This window comes from Procambarus clarkii, chromosome 29 (genome assembly GCF_040958095.1).
Source record: "Procambarus clarkii isolate CNS0578487 chromosome 29, FALCON_Pclarkii_2.0, whole genome shotgun sequence".
In the NCBI taxonomy this organism is placed as follows: domain Eukaryota; kingdom Metazoa; phylum Arthropoda; class Malacostraca; order Decapoda; family Cambaridae; genus Procambarus; species Procambarus clarkii.
In genome coordinates this window covers 2,959,294-2,977,089 of record NC_091178.1, presented here as the reverse complement: position 1 = coordinate 2,977,089, position 17,796 = coordinate 2,959,294, and the positions used below count along the sequence as shown (strand labels likewise).

General features: G+C 42.4%; 1 protein-coding gene across 1 annotated transcript in view; it reads left to right on the top strand.

Annotated features, from left to right (window-relative positions):
* The first annotated feature begins 980 nt into the window (after positions 1–980).
* LOC123764950 (uncharacterized) overlaps positions 981–17,796 on the top strand; it is a 142,682-nt gene continuing 125,866 nt past the window's right edge. The window contains 1 exon segment of the mRNA XM_045753187.2: positions 981–1,527. The gene's annotated coding sequence lies outside the window, so the exon portion shown is untranslated.

Below are 17,796 nucleotides of genomic sequence, written 5' to 3'. Positions count from 1 at the left end.
TGGACTATCTAGACACGAGATTAAGAGAGGTTTAATCTCTCAACCAGAGACCGACAACCAGAGCGCAACTCCATAGTCTCCTGAGACTGAAGGATGCCTACTATTGGCCTTTCTAGATTGGATATTCGGAGAGACTTATCTAGACATGCACATAAGGGATGTCTACTGGCCCGTGTCATTGGACGATGATTACAGAGGCCCATTTAAAGGTTTTAAAGGCCCATTTAACCATTTAATTTAAAGGCCCATTTTAACCATTTTAAAGGCCCATTTAACCATTTAAAGGCCCATTTAAAGGCCCATTTAACCATTTAAAGGTTAATACTAAAAAAGTCTAAAATACAGATCAGGAATGATACCATTTGTTCATTCTGGCTTAGCACCTTTTCCCAATAATTTGCTTACCATGTCTGCACTTGTTTATGGTCGGCCCTTCATATCTTTGATATAAAACAGTACAACTTCTTCAGGTTTCTCCATCTTTTTCTCATAACTTTCAAGGATTTTTAAAGAATTATTTATCTATAAGATAATAATAGCTCTCACATAATATGAAAGGCACATTAGTTCACACAGAGATCGATTTCAATCGATAATTTCCCTACCGAGGGCCGAGGGCAATAATAATTATTGGGTCGCTGCTTAAAATGAGTCACAGTGACGCGGCTGAAACACGGTAAAAACGGACCATGTTTCAGTCCGCCCAGAACTCTTCATCAAGACACGACTTGATAAGAGATCCAAAACGGACCGAAACGTCGTCATTTTCATTCATATATGCGTGGGTTAGGTTGATTAGTCAGTGGTGATGTCGAACATTCCAACCAGTAAAGGCGGTGTAGAACTTGTCAAGGCACCAGCGGTGATGCAGGGGGATCAGCTGACCGTATTGTGTAATTCTATAACCCTCAATTCCTGTCCCTGGGCGAGGCAGGCAGGCAGGCAGGCAGGCAGTCAAGTCAGCTGGGAGGGGCCACTGGGCCACAAGCCAGTCACTCGGTCGGGTCGTGAGCAACAACAGGCTGCCAAGGGCGCGCTCCGAGGGCCCAACAAGCCTTCTCTCTCTCTCTCTCTTTCTCCCTCTCCGTGGAGCTCTTCTTGCTCTTCGGGAGGTTGGTGCCCTCAAACAAAATAGAAATTCAAGTTGCTGTGGGATGTAGTGGTTAAAGGAACAACAGTGAGGGAAGCAGAAGTCATTCCTGTGGTAGCCCGAATAACGTGTTATATCACACTGTCCTGTGTTGTACCAAATCAAGAAAATTTACATCTGTTTATATTTACAAAAAAGGCTTACAGATTCGAGGATTTGGACTGTGTTACTGTTTCAAATATAATACTGTGAAATTAGAGGTAAATAAAGCAAGAGTTCACTGTGATCTATATACCAGCGTCTTGAGCATATACCGCCTGTGTGTGTCAAGATAACAAAGAGACAGGCGACTCCTGCCTCGCCTTCTCTAACAGGTTCTTCCTTCCAACTTCCTTAGACGTCCGGGAGCCTCACCACAGCCAGGACCACCAAAACAGGTAGGGTGCTTGTTCCCCTAGTATGGGGACCCCTTCTTGCTATCCTAGTATGGAACCCACGCTTGTTACCCTAATATAGGGACCCCTTCTTGTAACCCTAGTATGGGACCGCTTTTTGTTAACCTAGTATAGGGACCCCCTTCTTGTTACCCTAGTATAGGGACCCCCTTCTTGTAACCCTAGTATGGGACCGCTTTTTGTTAACCTAGTATAGGGACCCCCTTCTTGTTACCCTAGTATGGGACCCTTTGTAACTCTATTATAGGATCTTGTAACCCTATTATAGGACCCTTGTAACTCCTGTGTATAGGATATATGTAACCCCTGGATTGTATCCTTCTGACCCCTAGTCTTAGACTCTTGTAACAAAGTACCCTAGGATACGACCCTTGTAACTCTAGTACCCTAGGATACGACCCTTGTAACTCTAGTACCCTAGGATACGACCCTTCAAACCCTAGAGGAGCTTGCAGGGTCTCACAGTGTTATTATTCCTCATTAATCCCTGGTACAACCAGAGTGCCTGTTGTTCTCAAGTGGCATTATTTGTTCACCTTTATCCACGTTTTCTTCAACATTAACCACTTGTGTCTACCATTGTCCATCTTCAACTACTTGTGTCTACCTTTGTCCACCTTTGCCCCACTAAAATATCTTATCATTGTCCACAAGATTCAAGATAGTGACGTCATTATTTGCCTATTGACCGTATACTAAATGGAGAAAATATATTTAATATAAAAACGTATATATAAATAATATCTAACAATATATAATATAACAACGTATATATAAATAATATATAACAATATATAATATAACAATATATATTTAATATAACAGCAAATAGACAGTTCAGATACACATGCTCTGGCTTAATCAGAGCAGCCGGGTAGATTAGACGCAATTCAAATGCCTAACAAATAGAACTAATCTGATTTAGCTTTACAATATCCTAATGTAACTTAAAGATATCCTTCGGTAACATAATAAAGTAAATAGACAGCAGACAGGTGGTGTTATGAGGATACTCCAATCAGCATGGAGCAGCCGGCCGCAGTACAGTCAATTCGGCTGTAGCTCCCTGACTGTTGGCTCAAACACAGTGCAGGTGTGAGAGCTTTTTTTTAAAGTGTCGCTACAGCTCATACATCTGTAGCTTCACACACCTGTAACTTGTAAATCTGTAGCTCGAACACCTGTAGCCTGTACACCTGTAGCTCGTATACCTGCATGTGTATAAAGTGCAGGTATACAAGCTAAAGGTATACAAGCTGCAGGTTTACAAGCTATCTGTAGCTGTGTGAGCTGCAGATGTATGAGCTGTAGCGGCACTTGCTTAAAAAAAAGGCGAAATTGTTATAGGTACTGTCCTTTCTCCTGATGCCTCTCTTCACCTAGAGTCAGCGGGTAACCAGAGACTTTAGGCAACTGTTGCGGGCTGCATCCCGGAAAAGGTCACTATAGGTTGACCTCGAAAAGGCTAGCAGGTTTCCTGTCTCACACAATGGGAAACCACCATATGTACAAAAAAGGAGCAAATCCCAGCACATTGGAAGGGGGAAAAACATATTTGACTAACACAACTCACGCTTTTTAGATTATCTATTTACATGACTTTAATTTAAAACATTTTGCGTCCTGCCTTAAGTAATATTTAGGTACTGGACATGGAACGATCTCTGTCTGAAACTACACTGATGGTTCTCTATACCAATCTTCTGGTGGCGCCGGAAGTGGAGTTGTTGTGACAACAAGAAATGGCTCTCATCCAAAAACTTGGGCTGGACGGTAGAGCGACTGTATCGCTTCATATATAGGTTGGCGTTCAATCCCTGACCGTCCAAATGGTTGGGCACCATTCCTTACCCTTCATCCCATCCTAAATCATTATCCTCACCCCTTCCAAGTGCTGTATAGTCGTAATGGATTGGCGCTTTCCTCTGATAACTCCCTCCCTCATAGTCTGAGTGGGGATGTTCGCACACATAACTGAGCCTGCACTCTTCAGACCAAACTGTTTACTCCTTGCACTCAAACCATGTGAATCCAGAGTAGACACAACTAATTGCAAGTGACTCCTTGTTATCCTTGAATGCACTTAACTCCCTAACACAACTACGAAGTGTTTGTGTCTGAAACTAGGTATGGATATACTAAAATAATCAATGATGGAGTCAGTCTCTCTCCTACGCATCACATCCCATAGTGGCCTCCAAATCTATGATAGCCAAAGAATGTTTTCGTAAAGAGGAAGAATTGATTAGCTTTTTCGATTGCAAACTATTGCAATAGCAACAAAATCTTGCAGACCTCAGACAAAATGAAATTCACAAACCAGTTATTCCATACCTGCTTGATACCTGGTTGATGGGGTTCTGGGAGTTCTTCTACTCCCCAAGCCCGGCCCGAGGCCAGGCTCTACTTGTGAGAGTTTGGTGGAGCGGAGTACGTCCATTTGTCATTCTATTACGCAGGAAGAGCCATAAGCCTATGTGTCGCTGTCAGTAGACCTATTCACATACATTACGACATTAAATGTGAAAACAAGAATCTCTCAGCATTCAGAGCTAACTATTTCGAACGTTCAAGCAATGTGTAAGTAATTTTTTTTTCCAAAGTAGGGGCCTGACAGCTGAGTTGACAGCGCATGGGATTCGTAATCCTAAGAGTCCGGGTTCGATCCCCGGCGGAGGTGGAAAGAAATGGGCAGAGTTTCTTTCACCCTGAGGCCTCTGTTCACCTAGCAGTAAATAGGTATCTGAGAGTTAGACAGCTACTACAGGCTGCTTCCTGGGGACGTCTAACAAAAAAGGAGGCCTGGTCAAGGACCGGGCCGCGGGGACGCTAATCCGCGAAATCATCTCAAGTAGATATACTACCAAAAATCTTAGCTAAATATCACAAGTTTACTTACTGAAGACAGTGCAAACTTGCCTGTAAATTTTCCACGCCCGCCACCTGTTGGATGGGTGAGTGTGTGTGGGGGTGGGGGGAACCCTGGGGGTGGGTGGGGGGAGCCCTGGGGGTGGGTGGGGGGAGCCCTGGGGGTGGGTGTGGGGAATGATCCCTGCTGGGGGTGGGTGTGGGGGGGGGAGGACATGATTAGTATAAGTGTAACTGACTCACCACAGCCGTAAAGTGCTCGGCTTAGAGAATGTTCTGGAACATTTCTTGGATCACTTGTGCAGTAAAAGATTGTTTGTATCTAGACAATAACTTGTGTAAGTCGCTTAACAAGATTGCTACTGCCTTAAATAAGTGAATTTTGGTGTCGAGTTTCTGAGCCAATTATGTGCCTCTGTAACCTTTTCTACTACCGCTCACGGACTGGGTATGGTTTCTGCTATCATCCATGGGATGAATATGGGAGTCCACCACTGCCCACGTGAAGGATATGGGGTCCAATACCACCCACGATATGGGTATGGGGTCCACTACCACCCACAGGATTGGTATGGGGATCAACTATCACCCACGAGATGGGTATGGGGTGCATAATAAATAAACAAAATCAATGTCACATCAACGCATAATATCCGTAGATAAAGATCGGCATCAGAACTACTTCATGCAGCCTCCGGTTGAATGTTTTCCTGACACACATTTTATAATATATATATATATATATATATATATATATATATATATATATATATATTATATATATATATATATATATATATATATATATATATATATATATATATATATATATATATATATTATATAAATGGAAATGTTTGTTTGTTCAAAACCGCTAATCTCCGAAAGTTCTTCACCGATTGCTTTGAAATTTTCACACAACGTTCCATTTGCATCCGGCCAGGTTTATATATACATACTATAAAGATGTCACGTCTGTGACGGTAAAAAAAAACTGTTTTTCTGAAAAACTGTGTTTTTCATGTGTTTTTCTTGTGAGGGAAATCTTCGAAACCTCTTTACCGATTGCTTTGAAATTTTGACACAACGTTGCATTCGAATAGTTGCGTAGTTTTATATACCAACTACATAGATGCCACACCTGTGACAGGTAAAAACATGCGTTTTTGAAAAACAGCGCCATCTGTTGCACATAATATCAACATGTACGCTATACTAAATATGTCACGAATTCCATTTCAATGTTTCCGATTGCATTGATAATTTTCTTTCAATAATTTCGATTTATTGCATTTTTTATTGAATTATTTTGTGTGATATTGTGTTGGAATTGAGCTGTGTTGTTTACCATACCGTTCATTTCATTAGTATAAGTATAAGTATAAGTATTAGATGCCACACCTGTAACAGGTAAAACTATGCTTCTCTTGAAAAACAGCGCCATCTGTTGCATGTAAGAGCAACACACTTGCTATACTAAATATATTACAGTTCCATTTCAATGTTTCTGATTGCATTGATAAATTGAATTTTCATAGATTTTTATTTATTTTCATTTTGATTTAATTATTTTGTGTGAAATGCGTTGGATTTGAGCTGTGTTGTTTACCATACCGTTCATTTCGTGGGAATAGTTATATTTTTATATATTTTTCATATTTTCATTTCATTTTTTAACTGTTTTTCTTATATTTCAGTGATGGGAACATCAGATCACTTGATGTTCCCAATTTTTTGATAGGAACATCAGACCATTTGGGAAGGCATCGGACGAGGGAGTGGGGAATGGTGGGGATGACGAGGGGACGAGGGAGTGAGGAATGGTGGGGATGACGAGGGGATGGGGGAAAGGAGAATTGTGGGGAGGACAAAGGGACACGGGAGTGGGGCGTAGTGGGAAGGAAGAGGGGATGGTGGAGTGGGGAATGGTGGGGAGGACTGCGTTGCTGAGCCACAGCAATGCGTGGCCGGGTACTGCTAGTATATTATATATATATATATATATATATATATATATATATATATATATATATATATATATATATATATATATATATATATATATATATACATATATATATATATGTATATATATATATATATGTATATATATATATATATATATATATATATATATATATATATATATATATATATATATGTACCTAGTAGCCAGAATGCACTTCTCAGCCTACTATGCAAGGCCCGATTTGCCTAATAAGCCAAGTTTTCCTGAATTAATATATTTTCTCAAACTTTTTTCTTATGAAATGATAAAACTACCCATTTCATTATGTATGAGGTCAATTTTTTTTTATTGGAGTTAAATTTAACGTAGATATATGACCGAACCTAACCAACCCTACCTAACCTAACCTAACCTATCTCTATAGGTTAGGTTAGGTTAGGTTAGGTAGCCAAAAAAGTTAGGTTAGGTTAGGTTAGGTAGATTAGGTAGTCGAAAAACAATTAATTCATGAAAACTTGGCTTATTAGGCAAATCGGGTCTTGCGTAGTAGGCTGAGAAGTGCGTTCTGGCTACTAGGTACGATATATATATATATATATATATATATATATATATATATATATATATATATATATATATATATATATATATATATATATTCGTCTATCCACTTGGGCTGGTCGGTACAGTAACGGTCTCCCTTATTGCCAGGTCAGCGGTCGCTCGATCCCGGATGGTTCAAGTGCTTCTACAGAGTTCCTTCACTCCGTCCTCGTAGTCCCAGTTCTTATCCTATCCTCATAGCCCTTCCACGTCCTCTATATAGTCATGCCAGCTTAGTGTTTTCTCCTCGTGTAGTTTTTGTACCTTGCAATCACTATTCAGGTGTGCACCTATCCCACGGTGGACCTGTATTTGTATAACATTTTGTCACTCCTTGTTGATCTAGTTTGATGTAATGATGCAGACGAAGTTCTTTTCTTTGTACAGAAAAGAAAGAAAGAGAAGAAAGAAAGAGAAGAAAGTTCTTCTCTTTCTTTTCCTTGGAAATGTACATCTGGTACATTTCCACTCAACTATACTTGCCAAATTATCACGAACTCTATTCATTTTTCTCCACTACATTTTATGTTTCATAGATATACCTCATATGCCTCATGTGGAACGGAAGGGGAATTATCAGGGGAAAGCGACAAGCCTGATAATTCCCTTCCCTTCCACATGAGGTATATCTATATGAGGAATATGGAAATACCTCATAATTACACACAGAAATCATATTAACGTGATATATTAAATGAACAAATCGACAAGGGTCATGATGAGGGTTCGAACCTACGCACAGGATGTTCAAGGCGCAGCTGCGAACATCCTGTGTGTAGGTTCGAACCCTCATCACAGCCATTGTGGATTTGTTCACCTCATAATTACTATCAGCTAACCGCATATTTCATATTCTTCGACCGAGAAGCACCAAGAGGAGAGGAGATATAATTTGTAGTATATGTTACGTTCGCACGGACTTCATCTTTAAATAAAAAATCAACAAATTAAGCCTGTTCTTGGTGCCCATATTTGTTTACTTTCTCACGTCAGACTTTCAAATTACTTTCTTTCCACCTAACTCTAATTTCAATATTACCAGTTAACATTCCCTAATGATTATCTCTAATATTCCCTTTGACAACACAAATCGTCATAAAAGAATAAAAAAAACACCAGCCGGGATAATAACCTTGAAAATATTTGTACGTCACAGATCCCACCTCTGGTAAACTCACCATTTTCTTGGGAGTCAAAGAAGTCTTGTCATCGTCACTTGAGAAGAGGTTTTGCCGTGACAGCCCGTGCTTCACCTAGGCGGCCAGGGTGAGGTGCTGTACAAAGGGGAGCTATAAACCAGGGCACAGCAAGTGGAGGATGACCCTGAGGAACACCACCTTGCCTTCTCCAGTTGTTCGTGAGGAGGGAGTCGAAAATCAGCTTGATTGGTTCCTTAGTAGAACCTCCTAACTAACCCTCCATCCATATATTCTTCCAGCCCTCTCCATTAACCACATAACATTGCACCAGACATTATAAGCTACACACCTGCCTATATACCTGCAGATTACAAGGCTAGTTACCTGATCCTTACGAATTATTTGTAATAGTACAAGTTTCTGTAATTACCTCCTGATCAAGCTTCTGATATAAAACGGAAAGTTTGCATATCAAAATCATAATAAAACAGAAACATAATTTTAAGATACATCGCCCCCCCCCCCCCTCTCCCCAGAATGAAGACTGTCAGTACTGAGGAGTCAACTTCCTAGGTGCCAGTCTCAAGACGCCACAAGCCAACAAACTGGGTCACTTAAATCAATGATCGTCTCCCTTCAAGTGGCAAAGCCTTGAGGTTCGCTAGTCATTGCTACCACTCGACCAGCGTGCATAACGCATGGCGCTAATGAAATGTTCTTCTGTGGTATAAATCATACAATTTACATCTGTGTATATCCCTCTTTCTTTATATATGAATGTAAGAGTAAAACACATGATGAGAAATTTTGTTAAGTTTATTAGATGAAATTTAACCTACAGTAAGTTGGAAAAGTTTCCTTGCACGGGCAAGCACATGCTCTCTCACACACGCACACACACACACGCACACACACACACACACACACACACACACACACACACACACACACACACACACACACACACACACACACACACACACACACACACACACACACACACACACACACACACACAGTGTAGCCATGGGTCTGCCTTGCAGACCTATGGGTCTGACGGTTGAGAGGCGGGACCAAAGAGCCAGAGCTCAACCCCTGCAAACACAACTAGGTGAGTACACACACACACACACACACACAAAGAGCCAAAGCTCAACCCCCCGCAAGCACAAATAGGTGAGTACACACACACACAAACACACACACACACACACACACACACACACACACACACACACACACACACACACACACACACACACACACACACACACACACACAGACACACACACACACACACTCACTTGGATAAAGATCCCTTTCGAGATGTCTATGCGTCCTTTGTGAGATCTGTTAGGAGTATGTAGCCCCGGCAAGGAACCCCTACCCAAAGAAGCAAAAAGCAAAATTTGAAATTCCGAAAATATGCAACAAGACTCGTTCCTGAGCCGGTCCTAAAGGGACCGAGCTATGAAGAAAGACTCAGGGAACTGGACCTCACAACACCAGAGGAAAGAAGGAATAAGACGGACATGATAACGACGTACGAGATACTAAGGGTGACTGACAAAGTAGACACAAAAGCAATGTTCAAATTAAAGAACAATAGAACGAGAGGACTTTATAGGAAACTGGAAGCACAGATGAGCTGAGGGGGGGGGGAATGTTAGAATTTTTTTTACAGCCTCAGAGTCGTAAATAAATAGAATGAACTAATTGAGGTACACAACTGTAAATGTAAATACGATAAGAAATACGAGTGAAATTGAACTAACATTGAACATTAATATTAACATCACTGCATTGAACTAACAATGAGGATAAGAAAGCTGGTAGTCCTTCCTGTGTTGCTTTGTGTACGCCAGCACCGTTGGGTATGGGGTGCATAATAAACGACTAAACTGGCTGGTAGTGTTGCTTAGTCCTACCAACAGTCTTTTAAGTCTGGGCTGAGTGCCTTCCACAATATTTACCACAAGAGCTCATCACGTTGCTGTAGTTGAGGGTGTCCTAGAGTGGGTGCACGCCTAGAGTACTACGACAGTCTGGGTGAGGTTATAGAGCCGGCGTGAGGCTGTACGTGATATCATGGATATCCAGATATCCTCTTCTCTCTCTCGCTTTCTTTCTCTACCTCCTAATGCTTAGTTCTCATTTACATTTCCAACTTCCAGAATACACACACACACACACACATATATATATATATATATATATATATATATATATATATATATATATATATATATATATATATATATATATATATATATATATATATATAATCATTGTATCAAGAGAGTCACTTGATACAATGAACGTGTATCAAGTGACTCAAGAGAGCATCACCTGAGACAGGTACATGGTGACGTCACAGCCGGGCATTTAACACGAGATGAATCATAAGACTCATGACTCACAGTAAATACTTTCATCTTTAAAATACAATTGCAAGTGACTGAAAAAGTCATTTCATAATCGTATGGGTTAAAAAAAATTAAATGAAGGGAACATGAGAGGTTCAGCAGCAATGTTAACGCGGGAGATGTGAGAGCATCTAAGATGTGAGTGTGCACGACGGATAGGGATGCTGAGAGAGAGAGAGCCTCAGCATCCAGGTACGTCACGGTGAGCCAGGAGGAACTGCTGGAATTACAGATCTGCGGCTGACCACTGCCTCAGGATTCTGTCAGCTGTGTTGGTGTGTTCTCAGCTAGTCGTGCTTGCAGGAGGTTGAGCTCCAGTTCTTGGGTTTCGTCTCTCCACTTTCTGTTGGCTGATGTTGAGGGGTCCTGAACTCTTTGACCGTGTTTGTAGCTTGTCTTCGTCATTTTAATTTTATTTTCACTCATTTATTTACCACTCTGACAATAAACGCCATATTTCTAATATCATTGGTATTCACGTCTAGTTTTGTAGTGTCTAGCTTTCATTTGTACCATTTTGTTCATACACATCATATGTCAGACTGTCCTAGTCTATTCTATCAATTCCTTCGAGTATTTTGTATGCGGTGATCATATCTTGTTTCATTTGTCTTCCAGTGAAATAAGGTTCAATTCTTTTATTCTTTTTTCATAACTCATCTCTTAACTATGAGCTAAATAAGCTCCTTTATTCATCACCCCAATATAGAAATATCCAGAGCGTGGTAGCAACAAAAGCTTATAGACACATGAATTAAACCCCAAAGTTCTGAGACTAACTATTTGATGATTGACAAGGTGTATAAACTCCAATTATTCAAGGATTTGTTTAAAATATGCGACATTCATGATCCTAAACGTCTTCTTTTCCTACTTCTGTAGGCAGTCATCACATTGGGAAACCTTGCAGATGTTGCTGATAATATCCAGTTAATGTGAGCTTCCGGAGGTAGCTATAGGTTCCTTAAAATGTCAACATTCAGGTCTTTTTCTCTGCCTGACTTCCTAAGGTGGATCATCACACCCTTGGGGATCCCAAGAGTGTGGAGAAACCACCTGTTCCATCACCGAGCACCTTTAACGCTCCACCTGCTGGAGTAAAACTCCAGCAGGTGGAGTTTTAGGTGGAGTCTTAACAGTCTTTCAGGTAAAGTCTTAACTTCTTTTAAAACCTTTGCAGCTTTTCCTGTTTTAAGAAGTGGTTCGATTGGCAGAGTGCATGGTGTGAGTGACCGAGTGCACGCATTGAGTGACAGAGCGAGTGTCGTGAGTGACAGAGCGAGTGTCGTGAGTGACAGAGCGAGTGTGGTGAGTGACAGAGAGAGTGTGGTGAGTGACAGAGCGAGTGTCGTGATTGACTGAATGCCTGATCCAAACGTCCGAATGCTCGTCCTGAGTGGCCGAGTCCGTATCGAGAGTAGACGAGTCCGTATCGAGAATGGCCGAGTGCGTGATGTGAGCGGCCCAGTTTAGCATAGTCCAGAGCCACGTAACACAAGCCGAATGACCTTGGCTGTGACCCCGCCTAATCGCCGCCAGCCAATGAACGACCGTGATATGAAGCCGGTAATTAACGGTGTTGTTTCAACGTGTTGCTTAACGACGTTGTTTCAGGGGTGTCGACTGACGCCGGGGGAATGTTATGATTGATTAGACTCGCCACGATGAAAGATTCTTAGGATTAAGACTTAAGATTATCTTTCTTAATGCCATTTAGATATGTAATTGAAGCAGGCTTTTGCTGTAAATCATGAGTTTTTGTTGTAATTGGTTTTCCATCATAAATTCTTCAGTATAATATATTGAACACAAGTGGGGTAAATATTGACTTTATTAAGTGGTAGACGGCACTCAAGTGGCCATGAAAATTATTTTTTATGATTGAAAAGGCTCCAGTTCATGCAGCTGTTGTGCAATAGTTGATGAACCTGGCACTTGAGTGCCCGCTGGCTAAGTTATTGCAGGTGTCACTCAAGTGTCCGCTGGCTCAAATGATGAGGGGTGTCACTCGACTGCCTGTTGGTTAATTGATGAAGTATCACTTGAGTGCCTGCTGGCTTAGTTAGAGGTATCACTTGAGTGCCTGCTGGCTTAGTTAGAGGTATCACTTGAGTGCCTGCTGGCTTAGTTAGAGGTATCACTTGAGTGCCTGCTGGCTTAGTTAGAGGTATCACTTGAGTGCCTGCTGGCTTAGTTAGAGGTATCACTTGAGTGCCCGCTGGCACAGATGATGAAACTGTCCCTTTAGGCACCTGTTGCATGGCCCTTCTCAACGTGCTCCCTTTAATGTTAGTTGTGTCACCTGACTGCTTCTCTAATCCTGGTGAGTGGAATTCACGTCTCATTATATCTTATTATGCCAGGAGAACCCAAGAGAACCATGCTTTTATGGACGTGGGGAGGTGGGGGTGTGGGGAGGTGGGGGTGTGGGGTTGTGGGGTTAGGTGGGGTGTGTGGGGTGTTGGGTGTGGGGGTAGGGAGGGGGGAGATGAGGTCTGTCGAAGATGCTGGAGCCTTGAGTCAGTGGAAAGAATCGTTCGAATATGACAGATATGAATTGGGTAGTTACTCAATTATTCAGTTATAGTGAGGCACTTTTGGTAAGGTACTTTTGGTAAGATACTTTTGGTAAGGTACTTTTGGTAAGATACTTTTGGTAAGGTACTTATCAGGAAAAGTGCTATACAGGTACATTGCATCCTTCAATAATCATATTACTCACTAGGTTATCTAGAGGTTATCTAGAGATGATTTCGGGGCTTTTAGTGTCCCCGCGGCCCGGTCTTCGACCAGGCCTCCACCCCCAGGAAGCAGCCCGTGACAGCTGACTAACACCCAGGTACCTATTTTACTGCTAGGTAACAGGGACATAGGGTGAAAGAAACTCTGCCCATTGTTTCTCGCCGGCGCCTGGGATCGAACCCAGGACCACAGGATCACAAGTCCAGTGTGCTGTCCGCTCGGCCGACCGGCTCCCTGGTACACACACACAGTACAGTACACAGTACACACACACAACGTACACACACACAACGTGAGTACACACACACAACGACGTCAAGTCATGACATTAGCTCTGTCCTTCAATAATAAAGACCAAGTTTTCAGAGAAATCCATTAACTTCTTGGAAATTAAAAGTTTCTCTTATTCCTTATATAAGCAAGAAATTACGTTAATAGACTTACTACTGGCTGAATAACCGATATTCAAGAAATAAAACGTGCGAAATTATATTCTCGACTCTAGCGTAAAAATCACAATGGTTTAGGGAAATTAAAATCACCACAATATTGACGTTTCATGGGCCTAGTGATTGGTTAAGTGGGTAGGTCAGGTTCTGACGCTTTTTGGTTAGGATAAACCACTGCACATTTGATGGAGGGAAAGTCTAGAGAACGAGACACGCTGGACTGAGAACACAGCCGTAAGTCCAGCAATTGGTCTTGAAAGACAACAACAGAACCTGACGTGAAAAGAAAACGGGTCTGGGCGGGAATGAAGATGCATGAGGGAATTCTGTACAGTCACTCGCTGATTCACCAGGCTGTACTCACCTAGTTGTACTCACCTAGTTATACTTCGCCTAGTTGTGCTTGCGCGGGTTGAGCTCTGGCTCTTTGGTCCCGCCTTTCAGCTGTAAATCAACTGGTGTACAGAATCCTGAGCCTACTGGGATTCTATCATATCTACATTTGAAACTGTTTATGGAGCCTGCCTCCACCACATTACTGCCTAATGCATTCCATCTGTTAACTACTCTGACGCTAAAAACGTTCTTTCTAACGTCCCTGTGGCTCATTTGGGTACTCAGTTTCCACATGTGTCCCCTTGTGCGAGTATCACCGGTGTTAAACAGTTTATCTCTATCTACCCCTGTTTATTCCTCTGAGAATGAGTAGGTAGTGATCATGTCTCCCCTAACTCTTCTGTCTTCCAGTGTCGTGAGGTTTAGTTCCAGTAATCTTTCTTCATAGCTCATTCCTCTCAGCTCGGGGACTAGGCTCGTGGCATACGTCTGAACATTTTCTAACTTCGTTTTGAGTTTGCTAGATGTGGACTCCACGCTGGAGTTGCATATTCCAGTATTGGTCTGACATATGAGGTATTCAAGGCTCTGAATGATTCCTTACACAAGTTTCTGAAGGCAGTTCTTATGTTCGCCAGCCTTGCATACGCTGCTGATGTTATCCTTTTGATGAACAAAGGACAGGTCTGGTGTGATATCGACCACCAGAACTTTCTCTCGTCCTGACTCCTGAAGGATTTCCTTTCCCAGCTGGTTCCTTTTGTTTGGCCTCCTGTTCCCTACGCCTATCTTCATCACTGTGTACTTGCTCGAGTTAAACTCTAGTAGCCATTTCTCGACCATTCCTTCAGTCTGTCCAGGTCATCCTGTAGCCTCTTTCTCTCCTCCTCTGTCTTAATCCTTTTCATAATTTTAGCATCGGCAAACACTGAGAAGGATGAGTCAATACCTTCTGGAAGATCATCCACGTATATCAGAAACAGGATAGGTTCGAGTTCAAAACCCTGTGGGACTCCGCTGATGACATCACACCAGTCTGAGGTCTCACCCCTCACAGTAACTCTCTGCTTCCTGTTGTTTAGGTACTCCCGCATCTATTGGAGCACCCTACCACTTACTCCAGCCTGTTTCTCCAATTTAAACAACAGTCTCTTATGGGATACTGTGTCAAACTTTTTCTGATAGTCCAAGAAAATGCAGTTTGCCCATCATTTTTTCTTGCTTAATGTTTGTTGCTTGGTCATAGAATTCTATTAAACCTGTGAGACACGACTTGCCTTCCGTGAACCCATGCTGGTGACGTGTTTACAAAGTCCCTTATCTCCAGATGTGCTACCAGGCTTTTTCTCACGATCTTTTCCAACACCTTGCATGGTATACAAGTTAAGGACACTGCCCTGTAGTTTAGGGCCTCCTTCCTATCCTTCTTTATGTAGATTGGGGCTACGTTAGCTGTCTTCGAACTCTCTGGTAGGTCTCCGGTTTCGAGTGCCTTGTTATAGAACATAGATAGTGGCACGCAAAGTGTTTCTTCTCCCTCTTTTAGTATCCATGGTGAGATTCCATCAGGTCCAAAAGCCTTAGTCACTTCTAGATCAAGCAGATCACCGGAGACCTTGATCACCTCCAAACCACATCTCTAGTAATTTCAGCATCTTCCAAGACTGCTTGGTTTATTGCCACCCCTCTTAGTTCAGGGATTTTCCCTTCCTCTAGTGTGAAGACCTCCTGGAATCTCTTGTTGAGTTCTTCACACACCTCTTTGTCATTCGCTGTGTACTCATCCCCTCCCTTTTTCATTTTCATCACCTGTTCACTGTTGTTTTTCTCCTGATGTCGCTGAATAGCAGTTTTGGTTGGGTCTTGGCTTTATTTGCTATGTCATATTCAAACTGTCTCTCTGCTACTATCAACCCACTGAGGTACCCATTTCTAGCCCTCTGGTATCTCTCTCTCTCTGCTCCCTGGTGTCCAGTTATTTCTGTAGTTTCTCCATGCCCTTGTGCTTAGCTGCCTTGCTTCCTTACACGCCTGGTTGAACCACGGATTCCCCTTTTGTTTTTCTGTTTTTTTTTTCTTTTTGGGCCGGGATTAACCTGTTTTCTGCCTCCTGAGACTTCTGAGTGATGTAGCCCATCATGACTTGAACAGACTTTCCACCGAGTTCTGTCTCCCATGGTACTCCTGTTAGGAATTTTCTAATCTCATTATAGTTCCTCCCTTCGGTATTCCAGCTTTTTACTTTTCGGCCCATTCCTTGGATGGGTTATCCCTACTTCCACAAGAGGTTAAGTGCACTTAAGTGCACTAAAGCAGAGGTTAAGTGTAAATATTAAGAGCGTTAGTGTACTGTGAGTGCACTTACGTGGTTATTGTTGTTGTGGAGTACTTCGCTTGGTTACACTTGAGTCAAACGTTTTAAATTATCAATAGAAGTAAGGCAATGGTTGATATAATTCCTGAACTCAAGCTTATCGAGGTCTCCCCTAAGGTGCAACCCACAACAGTTGACTAACTCCCGAGTACCTATTTAACAGCTGGGTGAATAAAGGTATAAGGTGAAAGGAATCGTGCCCAACCGTTTCTGCCCTGTGCGAGAACTAAACACAGGTCCCCTGTGACACACAGAAATCACAATAGCGAGATGCATCAAATGAACAAATCCACAATGGCCATGACGAGGGTTCGAATCTACGTCCGCGAGAGTCCCAGACGCGCCTTAATCAACTGAGCCACGACATTGTCAAAAGAATTGCAACCTGAAATCAACTTGACCTACCACGGATCTATCTGTGTGTAATGAAGTAAGGGCGAAGAGGTAAAATAGCTTATTGTCAAAGCTCGGGTGCATGGGAGAATTGTGTAAAAACCTGGTTTGTGTCTTGGAGAGACTGCAAGATCCGTGGTAGGTCTAGTTGATTTCCCGGTTGCAATTCTTTTCACCATGTCGTACGTAGGTCAGTCGATTAAGACGCGTCTGGGATCCTCGCGGACGTAGGTTCGAACCCTCGTCCGCGCGTCTGGGATCCTCGCGGACGTAGGTTCGAACCCTCGTCCGCGCGTCTGGGATCCTCGCGGACGTAGGTTCGAACCCTCGTCACGGTCCTTGTGGGATTGTTCACAGGTGCCTTGCGTTGTGAGCCGGTGACGGGAGAAAGATAAAGACCTACAACACAAATTTAACGTTGAAACTACACATATTTGTTCGCCGCTTAAGAACACAATGAACACCTTAGGAACGACTGAGAGTCTGTACTGGAGAATATCATATTGGTACGGTGAAGGGCTTATACCTGTGTGAGGCAATTATCAGTCTGAGTAGAGGCTTCGTGACCTCGACAACGGGAACTATTCTTGAGTTTAGGGTATTTTCTTAATAATTTACGCCTGTTGTTCGTTCTCTATTACGAGCCATCTAAAGAAAATGACAAACAATCATGGTAAACTAATTTATACGAGAGAATAGCATCTGAAACTTGCGTGATGGTCGTTTATACCCTGCAATTTGCTTATCGAGCATCCCCCCCCCAGCCAGAAAGTAATGCAATGTTTATATCCTCACAGCCACTCCACCCAGTTACTGGCCTGATCCGACTCTGCTTTACCTTAATTAGTGACTGAGTAAGGTACTGAGCGCCCCACCTCTGTGGCCTATCGACCTTGGGAGAGTTATTAAGGGGCCACCACCATGGCTTATTGACCAACCAGCAAGTATACTT